The sequence below is a fragment of the Myxocyprinus asiaticus genome, chromosome 42 (assembly GCF_019703515.2).
Source record: "Myxocyprinus asiaticus isolate MX2 ecotype Aquarium Trade chromosome 42, UBuf_Myxa_2, whole genome shotgun sequence".
NCBI classification, from domain to species: domain Eukaryota; kingdom Metazoa; phylum Chordata; class Actinopteri; order Cypriniformes; family Catostomidae; genus Myxocyprinus; species Myxocyprinus asiaticus.
Genome location: NC_059385.1, coordinates 24,446,549 through 24,470,609, shown reverse-complemented (window position 1 = coordinate 24,470,609; position 24,061 = coordinate 24,446,549). Strand labels below are relative to the sequence as shown.

General features: G+C 44.7%; 1 protein-coding gene and 1 pseudogene across 1 annotated transcript in view; one reads left to right on the top strand and one right to left on the bottom strand.

The window, feature by feature from the left end:
• LOC127432784 (14-3-3 protein gamma-like) overlaps positions 1 to 24,061 on the bottom strand; it is a 678,408-nt gene that overhangs the window by 250,979 nt on the left and 403,368 nt on the right. The window lies entirely within an intron of this gene.
• LOC127432317 (myeloperoxidase-like) lies at positions 1,595 to 23,592 on the top strand (annotated as a pseudogene).

Sequence of the window (24,061 nt, the reverse complement as noted above, 5' to 3'; positions counted from 1 at the left end):
TACGATCCGGCCTGGTCGGGGGCAGCCTGTGGGAGGTCAGAGACCCGCACCACCGTCCCCAGCTCCATCAGAGGGAACTGATCTCGGAAGTGGCTCGGGTCTCCGCACCTCCAGCAGGCCGGCCCAGGCGCTATGCCCACACTTGCGTCGGCGGGCGCCCCCCCCTGAGGGGGAGAGCGGCGGGGCATTGGAGTAGGGGAAGGTGTCGCCTCCCACACCCGGAGAACTGGTCTCAGGGGCTGAGGTCCTCCTTGTCTGCGTGGGGCAGGAATGGGACCTGGAGAGAGAGCAGACGAGAGAGAGAGAGGGGAGGGGGAAGAAACAGAGGGAGGAGAGAAAACGTAGGAGGGCTCTTCCGCCCTCAGGATCGCCGCCATGTGGTCCTCCGCAAGTCGGATAGCTTCCTCCAACGACGCCGGGCGGTGGCACTGGACCCACTCCGCCGTCCCTTTTGGCAGTCGAACTATGAACTGTTCCAGTACCACCTGGTCGATAATTCCCTGGATGTCGCGATCCCCCACTAGCAGCCATCTTCGGCAGGTGTCACGGAGCCGCTGGGCAAAGGCAAACGGGCGGTCGGAGCTCTCCAACTTCAAGCTCCAGAAGAGTTGACGACTTTCCTCTGGAGTGCGACCAACCCATTGTAAGATGGCTCTTTTTAAATCTCCCTAGGCCAGGAGGCTCGACGCTGGCAGTTGTTGAGCCGCGAGCTGGGATTCCCCGGACAATAGTGGGATCAATCGGGCTGCCCATTGGCCGAGCGGCCAGCCCCAGATCTCGGCGGTCCGCTCAAACAAATCCAGGAAGGCCTCGGGGTCGTCCGCCACCCCCATTTTCTGTAATGCTGGCGGGGGTAACGGCGTGGGAGTGTCCGGGGTCGCGGCTGAGGATGCCCCCTGGCTGAGGAGGCTCCGGATCACCTGCTGGTCCTCGGCTTGAGCATGCATGAGCTCGACAAACCGGCGGTCTTGATTTTGTCGGAGCTCAAGCAGCATCTGTTGGTGGTTCTGATGTAGGCTGGCGAGGGCTTGGAGGATCTCCGCCAACTGGGAGGACTCTATGGGGCAACTTCCGTCCATCTTCAAACCTTCCCAGGTTTCGGCACCAGTGTAACACTTCTCAGTTAAAGGAGGAGGCGAGAAGCAGATTTTCTGGTTCAGGTGAGCGTTTTATTCTCCCCACTGCAGCAAATGCACTCCTTCAGGGCTCTCACCGTGTTCAATAACTCAATTTAAACATAAACAACTACTTCAGTAAAATAAACTCTCAGCTTTACACTAATAAGCTCTTGGCTTCAGAATCAGGTCTCTAGTGCCCAGGTTCTCTCTCTTCTGAGTGCTGCGTGGCCCTCTTTATGCCGCTCTCCCCGTGCTCACTGAAATTAGAGACAGGTGTTAGACATAATTTAGCTCAGGTGTAAGCGCCCTTACCGCTTTCCCTCTCTCTGGAGAGATGCTTGACCACGCCCCCGCTGCCACATCCTTTTTTAGCATTTCAATCATCGCAGCAGCTTTCTTTAAGTGTTGTTGGCTCCTTTGGAGTGCTGCATTGAGCTTTGGAGTGCTGCAATGTGCCAAAAGTTTATACATGAAAAATGGCCCAAATTTTTGGAGGTATGACAGAAGTCCATTTGCCGTTTCTCCTGCATCACTTTTGTCATGTACACACAGGTCCTCAAGAAATTCCATTATTGCGCTGCAGTTTGATGCAATGGACTGTAACAAAGCGGATTTCACTCTCCAGCACAGTGGTCTCAATCACTGTGCTTCTTTGTATTGAAATTGCCGAAACCAAGCGAGTCTCTTAGGAGAATTTTTGATGAGAGTTAGCAGATCACAAATAAGTACTCTGAAGTTGCAACAAGCTGGGTTGTTTTGGGCAACATCTTATACCACCAAATTAAAAAGGTGGGCCATACAATGGATGTACAGGTCTTGGGGCTGCTTTTCTTGTATGCAAGCCTGTAGACCTCTTCGACTCTTAGTGACCGTAATAGCACCGTCCTCTACATTTTCTGATTGGCAGTGAGAACCTCATTAAAACATCATTCAAGAGTTCAATTAGAGCATCTGCAGTTGTGTTAGATGTCTTGTAAAATCCAACTAATAATTCCTCTGGCTCCAGATCATCAGTTACAAATGGAAAAACTCAGCACACTGTCTATCTTTAATTATCATTCACATTACATTATGGGCCAAAATTTCCATAATCTCGTTCAGAATATCATGAGAAAGCCACTTGCTCTCCTTGCGAGTCAACCACGTCTTCAGCTCTGGGACATCTTGAGCTCATAAATTTAATAACTGACTTAAATTGGAATCCTCGAATTGCCAACCCCTGGCATGCAACATTCCATAAGGCAATTCTTGCCTCTTTCATCTGCTTTTGTTTACCTGAACTTAATGTAGAAGCCACATTAATACCAGCATTGGCAGGGCTGATAACACTAACTGCTACTAATGGAAGAGATTTTGGTGTCAACTGAAGTTTTCATTTTAATTGACAAAACTGTCCATTTGAAGCAAAATGCAAAGACAAATTCTAATGAGGCACTGCGAGTATTATGACCTGCTGGAACCACGATCCTGAAGTGAGATCCACCAGTCAGAGAAGTTTCCAATTACCAATCGCTTTTTGGATTAAAAAAAAAAATGATTTGCTTCAAATCAAGTGTTTTAATGATGTTAATTAATATTAGATCTTTCTGGTTTTTGTCAAGGCTAACACATATTTATTAAATATTTTTGAAGTGCCTATGTATATCAATGGGGAATATCTCAAGCTTTTCTGTAGAGGCTCTGCCATTCCTGTGGGTGCTCGAGCCCCTGAGGTGCCTGTGTCGAGTTCCTGCATCTGTGGAAGGCTGTGCTGCCTTTTGCTCTTGTTGGTTTGACAAGGCATGTTGCCTGTACAACTGGAGCGCTGACTGCCCCCTACTGCCAAATCAAGGTGGTATATAAAGCTTGAATTGCTCCAATAGTAGGAAAATTCATTATTATAGAATTTGCGAAGGGAATGGGGGCATGATTAATTGCGTTATCTTATATATAATTAATCACACTAAATTAATGCATTAAACTGTGTTAAGCCCAAGCTGCAAGAAATCCAGTTTTGCCATCATGAGTCACTTAGACTAGCAGTTCATTCATCTAAAGTATTACTATAGTATTACTGATTGTTATTCTTTCTTGCATATGTCTGATGTCATAATACCCTTTCCTTTTTTAGCAGAAGAAGAGAGTCCTGGGAGACAGTTCATTCTAGATTCAATTGAGGAAGCAAAAACAATTGTGTATGCTGCTTACAAGTATTCCCGTGATGAGAGAGTAAAGTCTGTAAGAACGTAAATTGCTTAAAATCTTTTGCAATCATGCTAGTAATTGGCCTATTTTCATGCATTTTCCTACTCCCAGGAGTTTAGAATGGGTGCACAAGGATGTCATCAAGCCTTCTGACAAACTGTGCCTTGTGAAACAGCCTGCTCGAAAAACACGTGTGGCTGTAAGATTACATGGAGCAGACGCTTAGACTGATCAGTAAGAAGACTCATCATGCACACAAGAGGTCCATCAACAGGGTTGGGAGGTTTACTTTTGAAATGTATTCCACTACAGAATACAGAATACACGCTGTAAAATGTCATTTGTAACGTATTCCGTTAGATAACTTAAGGTCAGTAACGTATTCTAAATACTTTGGATTACTTCTTCAACACGGTAGATTTTTTCACGTTTTGACTATAAAAACTCTGCCAATACAGTAAGACAAAATACACATGTTAAAAATACATTATCTGAAAAACCTAAATATCTTATGCAGTGTTGTTTCTAAAACCAGTTAAATCATACTGATCTTGTTTTAAGGATTTTTAGATATTTTTACAGGAAAACAATACAAAAACTATTATCAAGAATACAATTTTTGCCCTAATATCAAGAGACTAGACTAGAAAAAAAGAAATTATGATCCAACGTGAATTTTCTTGATAAAAAACATGATCTTGCCTGGTAACGTGCATGTAAATAGCATTTTAGCTTAGCGTAAAGCTGACAATTTACAAAAGGTTTATTTCTATTTCTTCTGCTCCAAACATACTTTAAACATACTTCTCTGTCTGTTCGTATGGATGTAACACATCATAAGAAAGTATTTCACCGCTGCTCAAATGCTCTTTGGATCACATAATTTATACATATAAATGTTTTCCATCTGAATGGACTAAATATTAAATTAAACAAATGACAATAAAATGCAAAGTAATCTCTTCAGTAATCAAAATGCTTTTTGAATGTAACTGTATTCTGATTACCAATGATTTAAATTGTAACTGTAGTGGAATACAGTTACTAATATTTTGTATTTTAAATATGTAATCCCGTTACATGTATTCCATTACTCCCCAACCCTATCCATCAATGCTACAAGTATGAGGGAAACATCTTGCAAAACCCACACAGAAATGGAGATCTTATCCATTACTATGTGATGTTCCATTCAAACAACCCTTAATGTGTTTATCTATTAGGCCTGCTCACTCCAGACGATCTTAGCACAATCAAGCATCTGACAGGCTGTGCCGCTCAAACTCGGCCCACATCGTGTTGGACCACACCCCTTATAAACAAGTATCAAACTGCCTCTAATGTCTGCAATAACAGGTCAGCCCTGCCCTCCTTATTCAGAGTAATTATTAAAAGTCTGATTGTTGGTGAGTCAGGTAACGCCATGTGAGGATCGGAGGTGTGAATGGCGAACTCTGCGCACTTTGCTAGTTTTAAAACCTTTTATGACATAAACCGTTGAGATTCGATACACTCTGTTCCATAACTGTTCTAGGGGGACAGTATGTCAAAGAATTAAAAATCCTCGGGCTCTGGAGACATTATAAGACACTTATGTGCTCAAACTGACACCCCTGAGGCCTGGGAGTCGATTTGGATGGAGACATGCGGGAAATGCGGTGAGAAATGCTGAACATGTCGGCAAGGTTGTTGCTGACTTGGAGGATCTTGTTGTGATACGTCGATCGATCACTGCCATGGAGGCGAAGTTTACTGATGTGGTCACAAGAGTGGGGGATGTCGATAAATGGATCGATTATCTGGAGTCATCGGAGAGGGAATTATCTGCTAATCTGCTAGTGACCAAGGTGGATTTGGAGTGTGTCTGGGAGAAGTTGGAGGGCATGGAAAACCATAATCGGCGAAATAACTTCTGTATCGTGGGAGTCCCGGAGGGAGTGGAGGGATGGGATATGGTGGAATTCCTGGAGGGCTCTTTCCATGTCTGCTCGACATAGCAGGCCATAAGCTGGAAATCGAGCAAGCTCACAGGGTTCTGTAAGTGTAACAAATATGATGCAGTGTTTCTTCAAGAAATGCACCTTTCTCCACAGGAAGCTGACAATTTTGGAAAGATATGGGTTGGGCATTTTTTATAGTGCTGGCTTGAGTAAGAGCAGGGGAGTCATTACACTTATAAGTAAACATCTACAATTCCAATGTCTTTTTTTAATTTACTCTAGAATAGATTTTTTTATATCTAAGTCCCTCATTTCATGTGTCGTTGATTGCTCAATTGGAAACGGCAAATGGACTTCTGTCGTACCTCCAAAAATTTGGGCCATTTTTCATGTATAAACTTTTGGCACATTGCAGCACTCCAAAGCTCAATGCAGCACTCCAAAGGAGCCAACAACACTTAAAGAAAGCTGCTGCGATGATTGTTTAGAGGTGTTGCCACATATGAAGAAAAGGAAATCATATAGTTCACGCTTTAATGTATCCCCTTGCAAAATCCATTCCAACAAATGCTAAAGGCTGAAATCAATGTCTATATGGAGACCAACTTGTCCTCAGTATCCTCTGTGGGCGCGGCTTGGGAGGCACTTAAGGCGGTTCTTAGGGCCGAATCATACAGTATGCCTCATTCACCAAAAAATCCAAAGCACAAGAACTCGTGGAATTGAAAGGGAATATTAAAAGTGCAGAGGCAGAGCTAAAGTGCCGAATGTCGTCTAATGGCTTTAGAGAATTGGCCCAATTGAAATACAGATATATACTATTTTGTCGCGGAAGGTGGAGTTTTGGCTATTCAGGGCAAGACAGTCATACTCGAGTCCCGAGATGGGCATGGCGCCACGGGACACGTCGCGTGGTCATCACGCCGGTCTGTCACCGTCTTTTCAGCCCTTGGACCGACCTCTCATTTCTACGGGCAGGTGTTCCTCTAGAACTGGTCTCTAGGCGCGTCGTGGTCACGACAGATGCCTCCAAAATGGGCTGGGGCACTGTTTGCAATGGGCACGCAGCCGCCGGCCTCTGGACGGGTCCGCGACTGCATTAGCACATCAACTGCCTCGAGTTGTTGGCAATTCTGCTTGCACTGCGGAGGTTTCGGCTGTTGATCCAGGGCAAGCACATGTTAGTTCAGACAGACAACACGACAACAGTAGCATATGTCAACCGCCAAGGTGGTCTGCGCTCTCGTTGTATGTCACAACTCGCCCATCGTCTCCTCCTCTGGAGTCAGCAGCACTTCAAGTTGATGCAAGCCACTCACATCCCGGGCAATGGTTATATGTCACAACTCGCCCGCCGTCTCCTCCTCTGGAATCAGCAGCACTTCAAGTTGATGCAAGCCACTCACATCCCGGGCAACCTCAACACTACAGCGGACATGCTGTCATGAAAGGTTACCCTCAGGGGAGAGTGGAGACTCCACCCTCAGGTGGTCCAGCTGATTTGGAGTCGATTCGACAGGCACAGGTGCACCTGTTCGCCTCCCAAGAATCCTCCCCACTGCCCGCTTTGGTACGCCCTGACTGAGGCCCCCCTCGGCATAGACGTGCTGGCACACAGCTGGCCCCCTGGCATGCGCAAATATGCATTTCCCCCAGTGAGCCTGCTTGCACAGACCCTGTGCAAGGTCAGGGAGGACAAGGAGCAGGTCATCCTGGTAGCACCCTACTGGCCCACCCAGACGTGGTGCTTGGACCTCACGCTCCTCGCGACAGCTCCCCCCTGGCGAATTCCCCCGAGGAAGGACCTTCTTTCTCAGGGACGGGGCACCATCTGGCACCCGTGCCCAGACCTCTGGAATCTCCATGTCTGGTCCCTGGATGGGACGTGGAAGACCTAAGCGGTCTACCACCTGCAGTGGTAGACACGATCACTCAGGCTAGGGCCCCCTCTACGAGTCGCCTGTATGCCTTTAAGTGGTGTCTGTTCGCTAAGTGGTGTTCTTCCCATCGGGAAGACCCACCAGAGATGCGCAGTCGGATCAGTGCTTTCCTTCCTGCAGGAGAGGTTGGAAGGGAGGCTATCCCCTTCCACCTTGAAGGTGTACGTTGCCGCCATAGTAGCACACCATGACGCAGTCGATGGTAAGTCCTTAGGGAAGCACGACCTGATCATCAGGTTCCTAAGAGGCGCCAGGAGGCTGAATCCCTGCAGACTGCGCCTCGTTCCCTCATGGGACCTCTCTGTAGTACTTCAGGGTCTACAGAGAGCCCCCTTTGAGCCTTTGCAGTCAGCCGAGCTTAAGGCACTCTCCTTGAAGACTGCCCTCCTGACTGCGCTCACTTCCATCAAGAGGGTAGGTGACCTGCAAGCGTTCTCTGTCAGCGAAACGTGCCTGGAGTTCGGTCCAGGTTACTCTCACGTGATCCTGAGACCCTGACCGGGCTATGTGCCCAAGGTTCCCACCACCCCTTTAGGGACCAGCTGGTGAACCCGCAAGTGCTGCCCCAGGAGGAGGCAGACCCAGCCCTGTCATCACTGTGTCCGGTGCACGCTTTACGCATCTATTTGGATCGCACGCAGAGCTTTAGAATCTCCGAGCAGCTCTTTGTCTGCTTTGGTGCACAGCAGAAAGGAAGCGCTGTCTCCAAGCAGAGGATCACCCACTGGCTCATTGACGCCATAACTATGGCATATGTCGCCTAGGACATGCTGCCCCCGGTAGGGCTACAAGCCCATTCTACCAGGGGTGTAGCGACTCCCTGGGCCCTGGCCAGGGGTGCCTCACTAACAGACATTTGCAGAGCTGTGGGCTGGGCAACACCCAACACCTGTGCAAGGTTCTACAACCTCCGGGTAGAACTGGTTTCGTCCCAGGTATAAGCCCGGGATAGCTGGCCGGGTGTATCGCTTGCACATAGCGCTTTCCACCTCCCTTGGAGCTGAAGACGTGCGCCATTAATTCCCAGTAGTGTTCACAAACTTTGTTCCCTGGTTGACTTCCTCCGAGCCCTGTGGCAGTCGAGTTTTGCCGGCCCAGTACACGCGCTAACTAAGAGCCCTGTTCTGGGGTAGGTGCTCCGCATGTGGCGGTTCCCTGTAAGGCTAACCCCATGCGATTATATATCTTCCGCTAATTCGTTTCCCTGTTGACAAACTGCATCTTCCTTGGGCAAGGCCCCTCTGCCTCAGTCTCCATGTTTGTAGTAACTCCTCCCCCATTGGGCTGGATCTACCTTGAAGACTCCCCACATGGTTGGAAAGACCATGTGACTTATTTTTTCACTTAAATATCCCCCCCCTCTTTGGGCGAGGTGTGGTCTCCGCGGTATCTTCCCCTTGGGAGGGACACCCCCCGACTAGACCTGGCGGCCCAGTCAGATAATCCCCCTTCTTTTTTAGGGAGTGGGAAAAAGAAGGGGAAAAGAGGCCACGACTGGGTTAAGCCTGTCTCTATCTTTTGGGTAGTCGACTTATCCCCAAAAAGGGCCGTTCGACACTCATAAATATGTTGGGGAAGGTTACGTGTCGACCTGGTGTGCTGGCTATGAGGCACACAGTAGTCTGCCCACCACACACCGCCAGTTCACGTAACACAGTTCAGCCAATTGTGGTGTTTCGTATAGGGACCCCTGGTGTCATTCCATCGACACAACGTCGAGTGAGTGACAGATAGGGAAAGTCATGGTTACTTGTGTAACCTCCGTTCCCTGATGGAGGGAACGAGACGTTGTATAGGGGCAGTGGAGAGAGAAGTGTAGTGTGTGATTGTTTTATAAAGTGGCATGGGGGGCGTGGTCATGTGTCAGTCTGCGGGAGAGAGAGAGCAGTAAGGCTCGTCACCTTGTTCATAATTATCTCTAACACCTGTCTCTCATTATAGTGATGGTGGAGGGAGACTTGAAAAGGCACGCCAGAGCATCAGAGAGGGAGAGAGAGTGACCAGAATGCACGACAGCCCTGAATCGAGAGAGTGGTTGATTAGCTAGAGAGCTTTCATTTATTTAGAACGTTTTTTCTTTGTTATCGATGGTTACCGTCAATTGTGTGTAAGAGAGAGAATAAAAGGACTGACCTTGAACCTGCTTTGTTGTCTCCTGACTGCTCCATTGTGTGAACTTAGAAATCTGTTAATTCCTTTTTTTTTTTTTTTTTTTTTTTTTTGTGTGTGTGTATCCTCAAGTGTGACCACATGAATATTTGTTGAGGGTCAGGGTGGGGTTTAGGATTGGGAGGGGAAAGGGTATAATGGCGGTTAAATGTTGATTCTGTGAATATATGTTTTGCTTTACTTTGTCAATTATGTGAATCAATAAAAAGTGTTAATCAGAAAAAAAAGTCTGATTGTCTCTTCAATTAATTGCCACCTAATAAATTATTATACTGATACAATACACTGGGGTTTAAAAGTTTGATAGGGCACTGTAGTGCACTATTTCTAAGTCACTAATCAATTAAGGAAATTTGTAACATTGGACATGTTTACCCCTTTGTACAAAATATTAAGTTTTCTTGCTTCCATTGAAGCACATAAGATACTCTTTGGAACATTTTCAAATCATGATCTGATAACATGTATCACCAGGTTTTGCACAAACCTGCGACATTTATGTTGTCATTAAAGGGAGACATACCAAATACTGAGACATTATGAAATTTGTGTTAATTTTTCAGTTCAACTGTTCACTCGACTTTTGGTCACGATTTATGTTTTATATATATATATATATATATATATATATATATATATATATATATATATATATATAGCTGAACATTTATTAAATCAGAAAAATTTCATGGACTCTAGGAACCCACTGCATTATTTACAGTTGTATTTATGAAGTTACTGCAAAACAAGAGAATCACTAGTGTGGACTTACCTCTGTTGTGATTTAAATCAGTCCTTAGGAGGAACCCTCTCCTTGGTGCATCCAACAACACCCCTTTCACCCACTGGCTGCCTGCAAAGTATGAGGATAGTGTCTCACAGCCCAAAGAGTGGGACCCCAACGCATTCAACAACGGTGCATTACTTTCCCCTGGTATGATGGAGATACTTATAATCAGCTTAACAATCAGGTTGGTCACCAATCAGTTCACAGCTTCTAAATTCTGTGTTTCTTGTTGCTTCCAGGTCAGACTGGTTTCCTGTCGTATTCTTAGCACTGCAGATGCTGATGTATTGAATGATAATGACTTCACCTTTATGCTCACCATCTTTGGACAATGGGTTGACCACGATCTGACTCTTACACCCACCTCACCAAGCATTAGGTCCTTCAGCAATGGCCTCAAGTGTGATGAGAGCTGAGAGTGCTCAGAACCCTGCTTCCCTATTCTGGTCAGTCAATGTTGTACCTTTGCAGTCTCTCAATTACCTTTCCTATCTGTTTATGTACATTCCTAATTTGAAGTGTATTTCATGCTATATTTATTGTATGAACTCAGATCCCAAAGGAAGATCCACGTCTGAGTCCTGACACTTGTCTCCCCTTCTTCTGTTCATCACCTGCTTGTGGTTCCAGAAACACTGCCTTATCTTTGGTGGTGTCCCCAAAGTTCGAGAACAGATCAATGCTCTAACAGCCTTTCTAGATACTGGGCAGGTTTATGGGGCAGAGGACGGGCTGGCAAAAGAGCTACGTGACCTGACCAATGATGGTGGTCTGCTACGTGTCAATGATCAGTTCCTTGACAATGGGCGAGAGCACCTGCCCTTTACCAATGTACAGATCAAAATGTGTGCCACATGTAGGAAAATCCTCAATGACACAAACCTGACAGAAGTGCCTTGCTTCATTGCAGGTCAGTAACTTTTTTGTTCTTTGATGGTAAATGTAGCAAATTTGTTGTCTTCATAAGAAATGATCACGTTTTTGTAATCCACAGTTGGTAAATGCAGCCTCTGCAATTATGCATACCTTACTCTTTGCATAACTCCATTCAGCTAATGCTAATTCGCTCTCTTTGTGTTTAGGGGATGGTCATGTTGATGAGACCATTGCTCTTACCTCATTACATGCACTTTTCATGAGAGAGCACAACCGATTGGCTCGTGCCCTCCACATACTCAACCCTAATTGGAGTAGTGAAACACTTTATCAAGAGGCGCGAAAGATTGTGGGTGCATACCAACAGGTAAATCCACCAGAAGCAATTACAAGCAATTACAACCATTAATTGAACAGATTTTTTTTATCAAGATCTCCTAAATCTTTCTTTTTTAGATACTGGTGATTAAGGAATACATGCTGCACATTGTGGGCACTGATGCTTACAATAAACACCTTGGCCTATATCCAGGTTATGATGAGAATGTGGACCCTAGCATTGCTAATGTCTTTGCCACAGCAGCTTACCGTTTTGCCCACCTGACCGTCCAACCCATCATATTCTGAAAATTACCAGAACCATCCTCAATTTTCAAGCATGCCCCTCTTTGAAACATTCTTTGCTCCTTGGAGGGTGATCTTTGAGGGTGAGTATGGGAGACTTGCACTGTGTTCCAAAAAGGAAAAATGACCCCATTTACACCTGGTATTAAGAAGCGTCTCGGGTGAAACGATCACGAGTGACTAGATGAGACACATCGATGTTTACACCTGGTATTACTATGCATCACAAATGCGTCTCCTGTAACAACTAGTGTTCGGATTTCAAAAGGGAGGGTCTCTGATTTCAAGACGACATATATCAATCACTGTCATTGTGTTACTGCATGAAAACCGCAAAAAAAAAATAAGAAAAGACAAGTGCAAAGAAAAACGGCACACTGTTTCTCCCAGATGCAGCTAAAATTTAAAACAGTTGTTGTGGAAATTCTGTAAAATAAGAGACTCAGAGGCAAAGAATGTCTTTCTGGATCTTTAATAATACTTGCAAGTACAGTATGTCTCAGTCACCATACAGAAATCAAAGGTTTCCACAGGTGAAGCATCCCGAGCTCTTTGTATCTTCTTGCCTTATACTCTGCCAGACATGGTTTCTATGATACCCTGTACCAGGAGCAGACTTGCTCCTCTTTGCACTGACCACTCAGTGTCCATGCTTTGTCCATGCCTCAGGCACGTTAGCATCTTGTGTCTTACTCTACTAACGCTGTTGCTGGGCAGAAGAAGGAGGGAGAGGTCACCTAAAGGACACACACACACACACACACACACACTTTATCACCAAGCAGAGTACAGAGTGTCCACACATTATATGGTAAGGCAGGAGAGAGAACAGACAGAAAGAACACAAAGTACCCAGAAGAGAAACAATAGAATACAAAGTCTTAATAATTTTCCATAACAATTCCCTCCTTTGAGAATTTTATGCTCACAAATCTTGATCATGAAAATTATTCATCGATTCAAAGTAAATTTCAATAAAAATTTCAAAGTTAATGCACAATTAGAATTATTCATTAATCATTATATAAATATCTAAAACTCTATCTACTAATTCTTTGAAACCTATCTACTAATTCTTTGAAACCCATATCGCTAGATGCTGTTGTTTTTGCTAAATATATCGAAGCAATTTATTAAACCTCAAAATTCTTTACAGACATGTTTCAATCAGCACCATAATCTTGATAAGGAGGTACCCAGTCTGGGACCGGGAAAAGATCAGGTTGCTTCTCTGGATCGTAGTGGTCATAGTCATCATTTACCCTAGGAATTCTCTATATTGTGCATATTGTCCCATCATGGCACTAGTTAGTCTCTTAATCATTCCCTGTAGTAATTGTATTACACAACATGACATTGCCATCAGTAAACATATGATGGTCATCAGTATCGCTCCTATCCTAACTATGCCAGCTTTCCAATCTGCTGAAAATAACCATGATAGCCACACCCGCTAGCTGGCAGTATCCGTATTCCTCACATGCTCGTCCCTTAGATCTTTAAGGCCTTTCAAGATAGTTGTCAAGTTTCCCTCAGCACCCGTGTGCATTTCCAATTTTCCTGCTTAACAGCACCCCCGCTTTTGGGGTGGTATGCACAGTGTGTTGTCATATCAATCCCCAAGTATTCACTTGTTGCCTTTAAGGCCTGATTCACAAAGTGGGTTCCATTATCGCTACTTATCTTAGCCTGGATACCCCATCTCAGCATTATTTCTCATTTTAGTATTTTTGCCACCACCCCCGCATTTACTTTCGTTGTGGGGAATACCTCCACCCATTTGGAAAACATGTCCACAATTACCAGCCAATATTTTTCCCTTCTCTTAGGGTTAGCTCAATGAAATCCATTTGAATATAATCAAATAGTTTCCCTGGTGGTGGGTGTGCGCTGATGGGCATTTGCTGCCCCCTCCCAACATTTATATTTTTACACAACTTCTGTAAAATATTTGGGCATAATTGGAAAACCCCTTTGTAAGCCAGTACCTATTTATTTCTGCTAGCAACCCTCCTTTTGACACTACCCCATGTGTCAATTTCGCATTGTGTGGAAATAAATGTTGTGGTAAGCATGGGTTACCATTTGCCCCAAACCAGATGTCCTCCTTATGCACACACTGGGCCCATTTCCAAGCTGCCTTCTCTTCAGATGTAGCTCTGCCCTGTAAATCAATTAGGTCAGCTTGTGGTGTGTGTGTCAGTGTGAGGGAGTGAAACAGTTGAGTGGTTAGTGAATTCCTCTGCTCAAGCATTCCCCTGTGAAACTGGATCAGAGGAGTGGGTGTGAGCTTCACATTTACAAAGAGACACTTTGGCTGGTAACAAAACAGCATTCAACAGCTCAGCCACTAGGGTGCTGTGTGAAATGGGTTTGCCAGTTGATGTTAGAAAATCTCTTTGTTTCCAAATCTTCCCAAAATCATGTACTAATCCGAATGCATATCTGCTGTCAGTGTAAATGTTAGCTGTCTTATCCTTTGCATATTTGCATGCAGCTATCAGAGCTATTAATTCTGCAGCTTGCACGTACATGTGAGATGGCAATGGTTGTGCTGCAATTGTGTCATATAAAGTCACTATGGCAAACCCTACTCTAGTTTTACCAGTGGCTGGGTCTCTTGAAGCTGAACCATCAACAAACAATTCAGATCTGTGTTTTGCAGCGGCGTGTCCTTCATATCTGTCCTAGAGGAACAAACAGCAGTTATTGCAGCTACACAGTCATGTTGTTCTCCGTCATCAGCTGTGGGAAGATGGGTCGCTGGGTTTAAGGCAGAACATAATTTAACCTTGATATTTGGCATATCTAACAAAACTGTATTGTAACTTAATCACCTAGCTGCAGACAGATGAGCTGTTTTTTGCTCTAATAGTATCATAGACACAGAATGTGGTACTAACAGCGTCAAATCTTGGTAACAATCTAAGTACCTCGAAGCCAGTACAGCATTTTCTGCTGCTACTACTGCACACAGACATTTTGGTAGGCCAGCTAAAACTGAGTCTAATTTTGATGAGAAATATGCCACAGGTCTCATTTTACTTGCATGCTCTTGCAATAGCACTGAAGTCATGTAGCCCTCTTTTTCATCCACTGTCTGAGTGAATGGTTTTGTCATTTCTAGTAGGCCCAATGTGGGAGTTGATTGCAGAGCTAATTTTAACTAAAGAATGCTTCCTCTGCTTCCTCTGTCCAGCTAACCCTATCATTAGCAGCCAGGCCCTTACCATGTATGATACTAGACAATGGGGCCTCTTTCCCTGCATAATTTGCAATCCACTATCTATAGTATGATGTCATCCCTAAAAAAGCTCATCACTTTTCTTTGTCAGTGGTTTTGGCACAAGTTGTATTGCTTCAATTCGCTTGGGTGAGAGTGATTTGCCCTCAACTGTGATCACATGACACAAAAATGTTACTTTCTTTTTTACCCACTGAAACTTTGCTAGGCTTGCTTTATGCTCATTTTCAGCTAGATGTTTTAACAGAGCTAGTGTGTCCTGTTTACATGCTTCTTTCAGGCAGAGCAAATCATCAAATAATCCACATATTGCAGAAGTGCACTTCTTCCTTTTAATTTGAGGCTGTCAAGGTTGTCTTTCAATGCAGCTTTATATATTGCTGGACTTTCACAGGACCCTTGAGTCATTTGGGCCCATGTGTATGTTTTTCCCTCAAATGAGAAAGCAAACCAGTATTGCAAGCCTTTATCAACTGGAATGCTGAAAAAAGCATTAGATAAATCTAAAACAGAAAACCATTTGCTATTTGCCGGAACTTGTGATAATATGGTGTGTGGATTTGGAACATTTAGAGCTCGAGCGTGTACAGCTGCATTAACTGCTTTCAAATCTTGTACAAATCTCCACTCTGTTGGCTGGCCAGCATCACAAATCTTTTTGACAGGAAAAATTGGAGGTCATACTGGAGATGTTGGACATGGCACAATTATGCCAGACTTTAATAATGATAAAAAAACTGGACGTATCTCCTCCTTTGCTTCCAATTTGTTGGGGTATTGTTCTTTGCATGGCCTATATGATGATTTAGGAGTGATCACAACCAGTTCAACATTTTTCAGTAGTCCCGCATCATATTTGCTTTGGGCCCACAAATCACTTAGTACTTCAGCTAGCTCAGGAGGCAGTTCCACCAGCATTACAAATGCCGGAGAGAGTTTGTCACATTTCTCTTGAACTATCTGAACGCCCCTCAAGGTTTCTATGTTATGCTGACAGTCTGTTTTGAAACTACCCATCTGTACACTATGCCACACATTTGAATCGCTCACTTTAGTCCAGTCATCTGCAAATGTACACTATTTCACCCACAGGCCTATATTTTCCCATTCAAGCATTTTCCCTTTGGCCAATGATACAAGTGGTCTGGCGTTGGGTACCCTATACTGCTTCTCTTCTGCGAGGCTGGGAAGCCTGACTCCAACAGCACACTTATCCTTAGTCCAAAACAACCAATCTGTTTTCAACCAATGAGACCTAACTCGCTTTTCAAACAAACCTTTCTCATACTGCTCGCCTGGCCCTTCTGATACAAATGCTGACAATGCAATGAATCAATCTCCATAAAGTTAGTTCCTTCTTGTTTCATGTGCATATGTGCCAGTTTTACAAGCACACTTTCTACTGTGCTCTTTATGTCATTGTGTAGTTGCCATTCATTAACATATAACAGTGTGTTCATGTTGCATTTTGCCATCATGTTTTCTGGTGGGTCAACAATTTCCTCCCTGGCCACAACTACCCCTGAGGAGCCTGCTACTAAACTGATGCCCAGAGCGCACATTAAATCGCGGCCCAACAAATTGATTGGACAGCAGTCAGACAGCAAGAAGAAATGTTTGATATTGTCCTTTCAATTTTCAGTCACAGACAAAGGGGTTGTATAGTATTCTTTTACAACATTCCCCATAACCCCAATTGTTTTTACAAATCTGCCACTTAACTTTGGCTTTAGGTTTAATTCCTTTGTCATTATGACTGACTCTGTGGCACAAGAGTCTACCAAAAATGTTATTGGTATGTGTCTTACTGTCAATGTGAGGTTTGGCATCACCCTATAGGCCCCTTCAGAAAACATGGTGTATAGCGCGTCATGCATGTGAGTGTGTGTAAGAGTTTGCTCACATGTTGAAATCTCTGGCTGGGTTTCCTCAGAAGTCACCTGACCCATCCCCAGCCCCCCCAGGAGTCAGTCAGCTTCAGTATCCTCGTCCTTCGATAATCCTTTCTTGGGTTTGTTTTTTGGACAGTCTCTAGCCCAGTGGTCCATCGCCCCGCAAATGAAACAGCCGTCCTTGTGCTCTTGGCTGCGTCCCTGGCCTCGCCATCGACCTCGCCCATGTCCTCATGTTCCTTTTTGCACCTGAGCCTCGAGGGCATTCAGTTGAGCCATCTGCAGCCTAGCCGCCATAGTCTTTTACTTTTTTATTGACTTCTTATTCAGGGCCTTATCAGCTTGCACAGCATACTTCCCAACATCAGCCAATCATCATGTGTCACAATCCGCAAAGTGGTCTCTAACATGAGCCCTGATATCTGGTCTTAGTCCTTCCACAAATGATCCTGCAAATGTGCCTCCCACAGAGACATATTGTTCATGTTTGCCGGCCTGTCTATACCACTGTGGGTGGTATGCATTTCCAAAAGTTGTGCCAGATAGTCATAAATACATTCATTTGGGCCCTGCTTGCAGGCTGAAATTGTCCTCAAATCCATACGTCTTGTATGTAGTCCATATGTGGTCAATGAGCCTGTGCACATGAATCATGTAAATAGTGTCCCTTCCGTCATCATCATATTGCAAATCTTCCACAGTGAAATCTACTGACACTTGTCCCCATTTCAAATTCATCTGAGTTCCAAGCAGTCGCCATATTTCTCCTGTTGTTGGTCTGAACTGCTTAATAAGCTGCTGCAGTTGTCTGGCATTTCCTCACCCCCAACTCACTCCAGATCTGGGAGGGTTTGTGCTACTTATTTTATGTCAGCAAAAGTCCATGGACAGTACACATACTGAGTTCTGCCCTCCCCATTAGCCACCTGGATCTGTGGCATGTAAATGACAGCTGTGTCGGAGAAGCTTCGAGTTGATTTTGGTGACGACATTAATTTTGACAAACTGTCTTGCAGCCCACTGTACACCTTTCCCTGGTGCGTATGCGGTGAAGTCAGCTGCGGTTTCTCTTTATATGGTAATCCAATGCTTACTGTATACGATGGCACCGTTGGTGGTGACAGCAGTGATGGTGAGACGCTAGCTGATTGGTGCTTCGTTGTCGACCCCAGGGTTGCCTTGTCTTGTGCTGATCATTTGTTCTGCCTATCTCGGTGTTGCCCTGTGAGAGCTGAGTTCAGGTCAGGATCATCTGAGTACTTCCAACACTGAGACAAGTTGTTAGTTTTATCTGTCCCTGCCTGACATTTTCTTTCCCTGATGTTTGCTTCTGTGAGTCAGTCTGTATATGCTTTCCAGTCTGCCTGAAACACTGCATGCTTTTTCTGCCTCCTTTATGTTCTTCCCTACTCTTCTTTTCCTTCTCCTATAACCTTTCTCTTAATTGTTTCAATTGTCATAAGCTGAAACTTCCTGTTTTTGGAAATCCGCATTCAACTACCCAGACTTGCAGATCACAGCAGCCTTTGCCATAATTATTTATCATGTATTTGCATTTTGGAGATCCCAGATCTGGTTTGTCTATTACCCCTTCATTTTCTTTTTTACTACTGTTCGAACCCATTTTAGGACAACTAAAGGACATACATACACTCGTAGCGACTTGAGGCGCTGCTGACTCCAGAGGAGATGGCGGGTGAGTTGTGACATTCAACGGGAGAGCAGACCACCTTGACGGTTGATGTATGCTACCATTGCTGTGTTGTCCATCCGGACCAACACATGCTTGCCCTGGATCAATGGCCAGAACCTCCGCAAGGCGAGCAGTACTGCCAACAACTCTAGGCAGTTGATGTGCCAATGCAGCCGCGGGCCAGTCCAGGAGCCGGCGGCTGTGTGCCCGTTGCCTCTAAGATGGGCTGGGGCGCTTTTGGGTACTGCAGCCCCTTGGACATGCAGCAAAATTAAATGAAGACGAAACAAAAGACTCTCCTCCCGGCCCTCCACCGGGGGATGGAGTGGTCTGATCACCAGCTCAGAATGAATGAACTTCGCGGATGAATTCAGCTTCAATGAATAGAAACACTCTGCTCCGAAGAGAAAATCTGAATGAGTGGTTGCATACCAGCTCCTTTTATACCCTTATGTCTGGGGGAGTGGCATGCAAATTCCACTCGCCAATTCTCATTGGCCTTTTTTCAAAAAAGCAGAGGTGTTTGGGGCTCCCAAGAGTGACCCTAGTGTCACTACATCTACACAACGTCGAGTGAGTGACAGATAGGGAACTGAACACACAGGATCACATGATGGTGAACGCTCTAAGAGAGAGGCTGTTTGCTTTTACATGCCACATTGCTTTGGACCTGGCTCCCTCAACATGCAAAGAAGTCGTGACCATGGTATACCAGGTAAATATTCCAGCCTCTTAACAAAGTCTTGACCCTTTGAAAACCAACCATATGAAGATAATTCAGCCAAACCTGCTGTATTATAACTTAATTCAGTGCTCCATGTGTTTTTGAGAGAAAACTTACCTGATACCTACCTTTTGTTCCTTATGAGGCTATAATGCATGGTGGCAGTTCTGTGGACTATCCACCCCTCAAAGTGAGCAAGAATTGGCTGTGGTGATGAACAACACTGAACTAGCTCGCAGGCTGATTGAGCTTATAAAAACCCTGCAAACATTGACGTTTGGCTAGGAGGCATCGCTGAGCCTTTTGTCCCGGTGGTCGTGTTGGTCCACTTTTTGCTTGCCTTATCTCTACACAGTTCAAGAATATCCACCATGGTGACAGGTAAATCTCTATTTACTCTATCAGTCTAGTATGTGTGTGAGTGATGTTAATGCCAAGTGTGATTATGTGTTATAGGTTATGGTGGGAGAACAAGGAGTGTTCACAACCAGACAAAAAGCTTCACTTGCCCCTGTGTCTTGGCCCGCATCATCTGTGATAACACAGGAATCCGTAATGTTCCCTATGATCCTTTCCGCTTCAGCAGTTCGGCAAGCTCCATTAGCTGTGACAATACCCCAGCCTTTGACCTCACCCCTTGGATTAAGACTGGTGAGGCACCAAACATAAGAACTCTTAAATGCATATGTCATCATATATAACACAAATAATCTTCCTCTGACTGCAAATTTCTGCCTAAGCTTCTACCTACCTTTGTATGTGCTTGTAAAATACCTATTTTCATGGTAGTATAAGCACATATTTTGTATTGAAGACATTTTACAATCTGTCCACATGATCACCATGCTTTGGTTCACCTTGGGTTTGGTGTTTGACCTTCCTTGTGACAGTGGCATCCATGTTACAAACAATGGAAATGAGGTTAGACAAGTTTGTTTTCTCCTGAATGCAAGAAAAAGAGCAAGACATTTTTTTTTTTTTTTTTTTTTTTTGCGCATTAACTATTATTTAGCTTAAATGAAAATGAAATTCTCTGCAACTTCTCTGCAAAACCTCTCAACTGGACAAAGCATGAGCAGCTATATGGGGCCAATTATACTTTTCTGTAAACAGGATTGGTGCAGTGACATATTAATTCACAGATTTGGCTGTGTGTGGTGGGGTGAGCAAGAGACAGACACAGTGGGTGTGGGGTCAAGCCTCGGAGAGGCATGTATTGAAAATTATAATAAACATAAAATGTCTAAAAAGGGGGAACAAATAGTGTCCAAAGAGGAAAGTGTCCAAAATAAAGGGGAATCTGGCAACCTCACGGTGAAAGCAGTGTCGTGTAGGATGGGGAGTGTCCAGAGGAGGATCCAGGATGTGGGATGGGTCCGCGCTCCCCTCATTGGTCCATGGTGTGGCGGCTTCCTCAGCGGCCTGTCTTCCCAGGGCGGAAAGTGCCTGTCAGCCACAACGCATGCTTCAATCCCCCAGCGTCGCATTTAATTTGCATGGGGGGTACGGGGGTGCGGGTACGGCATGTATTTAATTTGGCTGGAACCCTCCCTGCTCTGCTTCTGGATCTGTGAGGAAGCCAGTGTGTGCACACAAGGAGAATAGAAGCCGGCTTCCCTAGAAGAGGCACACTCTACATTTATTTGGCAGTGGTGATGAGGCCAAACACACATCAGGTGTGCCTCATTCCACCCCGCTGCCCAAATGATGCTTATTAATTATGTGCCTCTTCTCTCTCCTGCCCACTCCCGTCATGAGCCTGGCAGAAAGACGGTCTTTAGAGGCAGGGCTAGGGTGACGTGAGGGAGGGGTGGGTCGTTCTGCCACACTGTGATACTCAGTCTCACAATTAAGCAGTGATTCATAGCTCAACCAGGAACTGCACCAAACCTTTGTAAGCTGTTTAGTTCTGAACTTCCTCCCTCTTTGCTTGTGTCAAGCTTATTGCATGGGTTTCCTGCTTCTTTCGCTTTTTAAAATTGTGTTGTAGTTTTTTTTCCTTTAATACAAAATTATTAGGATTATAGCACAAAAATAGAACATCTATTAATTAACTCCTCAGATTATGACACCTTTCAAGGACCTCCCGGACCCAGAGGACCTCCAGGGGAACAAGGTAAGCCAGTTTATCAACTCACTAAGACCATAAGTGGACACTGATGGACGGGGTCCAAAACATCTTGTGATCTGATCACTCAAACAACATTTGAAAGTGGTCGAAACACCTGTGACTATGCTAATTTTATCAGATACATCCTAGACAACAGTGACAAAATGCCTACTCACGAGTCCATCATTCGCTGTGCTAAAATAAATAGATTCGAAAGCAATAGTGTGCTGACTTTACATGCATTTTTGCACTTTTTTTGTGCATTAACACGCTAACGTATTGAGGGATATAGTCACAAAATCAAAGACACGCCTCTTGAATTCTGATCACAAGTGGCCAGAGGAGATGCACAAGTTGTTAAAAGGTGTAAACAGTGATGTGTCTCAACTGACCACTTGTAATCTGATCACCCAAGACTGATTCTAATATCGGGAGCAAACAGGGCTTCATTGTTCTAAAATGTACAACGTTCTTTTATTAAGCCTGATGATAGAACTAACAAACATTAACTAATGGAAGCAAGATTAGATAAACAACATTAGAATAAAGTTTGTGCTCTTAATTTTCCATTTGAAAACTAATATAGCTACTTTCCAGGCCCGACAGAAGAATTATGCATTGATGAATATGGTAACATTTCACTAAGCAGGGCTGTTTAGCGATAATTGTCATCCCAATTTCGGGCCCAGAACTTGAACTAGCCCTAAATGCTGGATAACTGCAGAAGCTATCCCACTCCTGTCTGCCAACTTTATAATGAATGAATATATTTTGCAATAAAGTATGACTCTAAAATAAAACATGAAGTATGAGTATTAATATCACTTAAAGATTTTTTTTTATTCCTCTAATATGTCAGGTCTCCAAGGTCTAGCAGGCCCGCCTGGACCTCCCACGTCACCTGTTCCAGTTTATTCGATCGAATTTACACATTTCTCCAAACTATATTCAATGCTCTCAAAACAAATCACACAGCCGATGAAACAGACACTTAGTTTTGCAGAACAATTCAATTTCAGTGCATTATGAAGCACTGTTTTCTTTTCTGATAATGCATTAGTTAAAACTAAATACTTACATCAAAACCATAGATGTGTTCTCTATTGAATTCATAACATTTTCAGGTATAGACACACAACTCTTTGAAACTTCTCAACTATTGAAATAGCACATTTGTCATAAAAATCCACAATAAAGACCTTTTTACATGTGTGTAATAAAGTTAAAATGGGAAAGGAGGAGGCAGGAACCTGACGAACCATCAAAAATTATGTTTAATGAAAACGAAAAGACACAAAACACAAACGCACACACTGCAGCTGCATGTGGCTCTCTCTCTCTCTAACTGCTTCGTCCCGCTGCACTTATCCCTCTCCTCAGCTGATTAGCCTGACTGGGGGCCGGGCGTGCGTAGTCACAGCCCGGCCCCGCCCTCCTCCTCGTCACAATGTGTTTTCGTAAAATTTCCCTAAATTTCTAGTTTTTTAAGGCTTTTCCCCTGGAAAGAGGAATGAGGAAGTTTACTGTAAAAAAATGCAAACTTGCTGTATTGTATAGAGACCCGTAAGACAGCACTGTAAGCACAGATGGAAAAGTATTTGTGGACATTGGTTGTGGCATGCAGACCAATGCCTATTATTTTTTGTTGAGGTTGAAATCACTGTCGATCTGCTCACATTAGACCAAACACTTTGTGTCTCAAGTGGGCCAAGAGAGTGCCCATGGAACAGACAGTCCGGTACCTTCAGAGCAGGAGCAGGGTCTAGCAGGACAGACAGGGGAGCGAGGCCTGGAAAGACAGACAGGAGGCAGGGTAAGGATGGGAATCAGGATTAGAAGTAGAAGTGACAGTCACATGGGGGAAGGACTGAGATGACCGCGGACATCAGTGGGCGATGGGCAAAGGGAAATGTCAGCGGCGCTCACTGGGGAGGGATTAGGAGTAGTGGCAGGAGCTGGACTAATGTTGTGTTGGACCACAACAGCGGCAACTAGGGAAGGAACATGACATGGTGGCCACCGCTGATAACAGGACTGGGCTGGTGATGGCCACCGGGGAAGGAACTGGACTAGCGGCAGCCAATGAGAACAGGACTGGGTTGGAGAAGGCCGCTGAGGAAGGGACTGGGCCAGCAGAAGCCACTGGGGAAAGGACAGTTGCTCAGAAAGGAACTGCTCAGGCCCTTTCTGGGAAGCTGCAGCAAACACAGGCACCTCCTGGGGAGCTGCATCAGACTCTGACACCTCTTCTGAGTACTGGGAAGAATTGCAGTGGTGGGCACTTCCGTTGAGAGAGAATAGTTGTCTTTGGACGGGGCGAAGAGAAAGTGTCCCTCAAGGTACACACAGAGATAAACTCACACAGGTTGATGGCCAGGTCTATGATTTCTGAAAGACTCTCACCTACAAGCCTGTCTGGAACACATGACCTGATAGGCTCATTCAGGCCAGTAGTGAACAAGTCCATCAGGCAGACCAGGTTGAAATCGTGGCCCGAGGACAACACCCATAATTCCGAAGCTTACCCTCTCACTGACCTGTTCTACTGACAGAGATCAAAACGCTTTTCTGTACGGGTCACTCTTCAGACAGCAGGAGAACATGCTTTTCCATGATTCCCACTGGGTCCAGTTGTGGCTAGATTGTTCTGTCACACTTCTGGAAGTAGGACCCAAAAACAGGATGAAAATCAATGAGCATTTATTAAAAATAAAAAGGAACAGAGAATACAAATAGAGGAAAGGACTGGACTGGCAGCAG